The sequence below is a fragment of the Diprion similis genome, chromosome 13 (genome assembly GCF_021155765.1).
Source record: "Diprion similis isolate iyDipSimi1 chromosome 13, iyDipSimi1.1, whole genome shotgun sequence".
In the NCBI taxonomy this organism is placed as follows: domain Eukaryota; kingdom Metazoa; phylum Arthropoda; class Insecta; order Hymenoptera; family Diprionidae; genus Diprion; species Diprion similis.
In genome coordinates, this window is record NC_060117.1 from 268693 (window position 1) to 272500 (window position 3808).

Genomic DNA, 3808 nt, shown 5'->3' on the forward strand with positions numbered 1-3808 from the left:
CGGTGGGGTTCGCTCGCGCGGACCTAATTAACTATTACAGCGTCGCGTCGGCCCGGGTCCCCGTCATCTCGAGTGTGTCCGTTCGCTTTTTACCTTGCCTGCGATCTCTCGATCGTTATTATATGTTTCTTTGAATCGATAGAAACGCGATATCGGCTTATTTTCTTATTTACACCAGCAGCAGCTGCACGTGGCGAACGGATAGAACCGAACCTAGCCTCTTCCTCCTCCTCCTTCTCCTTCTCGTCATCCTCCTCTTCCTCTTCTGCCGCCATTTCCTCCTATTTTCCGATGAAAAATAAAGTCCGACACGTTGCCCGAATAACATCGGGCTTACGCAGGCAGGAAGGATCATAGGCTATAGGTAGGTATACTATATGTACCTACATATACACTCCGGCTATGCTGCGGGACTTGTGGAGGTTGTAAATATAAAATGTACGGAGGATTACACCGTAGGAAGAATATTTATTGTTATCTGGATTGGGCGACCGGCTGACCGTCCGAATCCCAGGGACTTGACACGGCTCATTGTACTCCGAATAATACGCGGAAGAATCGGCCCGAAATAATGCTGTATAAAATACAGCCTACAACAGCCCGTCGATGGCTTTTCTAACGCGACATAGACAAAAGGTATGTCTAGTCAAGTCAAGTAGGTACACCTAATTTAAGGTTCCCGCCTCAAGCCCGCGTCTGCGGCACATGCAAGGAATCGAAACGGGAAAGGGACCGCGGAGAAATGATCTCGGGGACATGGGTGCGGAATGCATTATTTGCCGGGTTGGAGGGCACGTCATATCGACAAGGGTAAATAATAGAATACAACGTGAAAGCAGCGGAAGAGGAAGAGAGTCCGTCGTCTCATGTTACGCAGTTTGGCGTCGATCGAGGAAGGAATAGGCGGAAGGAGGATCGTCGCCCGCGAGTCAACGAATGGTAATGTGAAACGATTTGGATATTAGAATAGCAAATGGCGTGCCGAGGGCAACTAGAGAGCGGTAGGTACAGGTATCATAGTAGAAACGGCAAAAGTTGGGCTGGCATCGTCGTTGCCTTCGCATCGTCGGCCTGTAACTGCACCGATGTCGTACGGTCGCGACGTAAGTCGGACGAGCCGTTTTACCGGTAATATATTGACAGTCACCCCGGCTAATCTTACTGCGAAATGAGACGGAACGAATTCTGAAACCGGCCGCGCGCGGCGTTAGAATTTCAAATTATTCTGAAATCCGTTGGACAAAGGCCTCGCACGAGGAGTTAATAACGACTCGCATCATTGTGTTCGGTCGCGCGGCTGTGCACAAAGGTGACGGTGTGATAAGGCGGATGGAGGATGGCGGTTGCTGTGTCGAACGTCGACGGGCGACGACGCGACGGGGCCCGCATGACTAAGAGGCGTCATTCACCTTTGGCTTCTCGCGCACGCACGCGGCCAAATAATGGAAATATATACGATATCGGCACTGCGGGGCTCGAATACACACACGCGCGCGCACACGTTGTGCAATATTCCAATAGGAGCCCCCATGGCATCCGCGGTTGCGAAACTTGTTCATATTCCGCGAACCGCGTCTCGTCCTCGTACACGGCTTGCGAAAATCGCATCGCGAGGCGCGCGACGATAACTATACTTATACTTAACTATACATATATAGGGGTGCCGAGTGGGGATGAGGAAGGGGTGGGCGGTAGCCCTTAATTAAACACCCATCCATTGTCTATAAAAATGTCGCCTTGTGCCAAAACAGCTCTTTGAATCGATTTCCGCCGACGCGACGGAGGGGTGGTTGCGGCGATGGCGTCGTCGTCGGAGGGGGCGGCGAGCGCCAGACAGAAGAGGGGCGGTAAGGGGAAACAGGTTCAAATCCTCGAGCGGGGAGGAAGCCGCTCACGGTAGGAACGCGAGTTTCCTGAACCCCGGGCATATCGCTAAAAAGCATAACCTGCTACCTATCCAATTATTTTCCATTTACAATTTAGGTAGGCGAATGCGGTGATTTCACCGCCGAAAGAACGCGATCGATGATGACGTGACTGTTTCGACTCGGTGATCCCGAGACACGACGAACTTAATAAAGTGGAGGAGGAGGAGGAGGAGGAGGAGGAGGAAAGCACGTGCTGCGTACGGCGAGATAAGCGCGATTAATCTCCGTCTCCGCTGCGCCGCTTATCCGATAACGATTATAGGCATGAATGAAAGCATGCTGCAGCGGCATCGCCGATTCCTTCACCTCCCCCGAATACGTCTCGGCGATAACGTCGTATTCCCGTCTCCTCGGAAGTGACGACGTAAGAAAATCATAGGCAGCACCGGTCACGCCAAGGTATACCGAAATCGAGTCTAACCGGCTAATTCCTCCCTTCCCGTCGCCGCTGAAGATAAAGAAGGAATTAGGAAGACCCCGGGACGTGGGTGGGTGTAGCCCGACAGGGCGCCCCTGCAGCCGGGACAGGGGTGAATAGCGGCGACGGTAGGGGAGGTCGGTTCCCGGCGGTGGGGACGGAGGAAGGCGGGAGGCGGGAGGTGGGAGGTGGTGGAGGCGCGGACCAGCCGAGTGGGGAGTGGCGGCTCAAGGGCTCCTCAGTCGCAGCTCGACGTTCGCCGTGTAACGATCGAGCGACTATTTTGGCGAGGCGTTTTTCGCCGCACGCATACACGTACATACATACATACACGCAGACACCGGACAGACAGACACACGCGCACGCACGTTTTCGGTATACGGTAAAATACACACAGACAGAACGAGGCATTTTATAAAAAAACGTGGGTACAGTTGTGTAGAGTGTTTAACGACGACGACGACAAAGCACCGAGAGTTTTATTACGATCTCGTGGTCGCGGGAAGTGTAGAGGAAAACTGCTCGGAAAATAATCGGATACTTACCGGTATCGGTTCGAAGAGAGGAGAAACGGAAGCAAGCGACCGAATAGTGGAGAACTCTATTCGTTTTACCCGAATGTGCGCGCGATCACTTTTTCGATTCGCAGTTTTGCAAGTACGTTTATTCGTTGTCGTTTATCCCTTCTCCCCGTTCGCCAAATAATTATTCCCCGCAACGCGAGTCGACGTTCCGCGGTGCAAGGAGAACTTTCACGAGCAGCAGCAAATACGTGAAGTACAGCTTGTGTTCTGTTCCTTAAATCAAAGAGGAAGAAAAAAGAGAAAAGAAGTTATCGTGTATCGTTTTGCATTGAATTTGCCTCACAGCGGAGGACCTCGTTGAAATACTTGTATACAGGCGTCTAGGTCTCTCTGCGTCAAGGAGCAATGATTCCGGAATGACGAATTATAAAACCGTGCGAATTTGGTGATTTAATATAATAATAATAATAATATTATTATTTTTGTGCAACGTGCGGAAAATCGTCGTTATATCTTCGAGTGGAGTGTGTTACTTTTGTTTCCGTTGACCCCTGCCCCCCAAGCCTCGTGCCCCGTGCCCCCTGCCCCCTGTTTTATTTTTATTTATTTGTTCAAACGTATGGCCCTGCGAATGGAAATTAGTGTGAAGTGATGTACGAAAAGCAAGAAGGGAATTACGTCAAAAGCAAACCCCGTGCAATGCATCTGGATTAATTGACGGGTGGCCGGTACATTTGCATCGTTATCATCATCACCGTCATCATCGGCATCATCGGCATCATCGTGATCGACATGCAGTCGCAGTGGCTCTCACGAAATTTGAATAATACAATCGGTTAATCAATCGGTGGAATATTTATTATTGTGGCTCCCGGGAAGCGACGTGCGTCTCCTCCGTGTTGGATATATACCACCTCTTGGTCCAACGCTAGGGGAGC

The 3808-nt window shown here is 51.1% G+C and overlaps 1 protein-coding gene across 1 annotated transcript in view; it reads left to right on the top strand.

The window, feature by feature from the left end:
• The first annotated feature begins 3471 nt into the window (after positions 1-3471).
• LOC124414030 (chromatin modification-related protein EAF1-like) overlaps positions 3472-3808 on the top strand; it is a 113569-nt gene continuing 113232 nt past the window's right edge. Inside the window, exon 1 of the mRNA XM_046894901.1 lies at positions 3472-3808. This exon is cut by the window's right edge and continues 1235 nt beyond it. The gene's annotated coding sequence lies outside the window, so the exon portion shown is untranslated.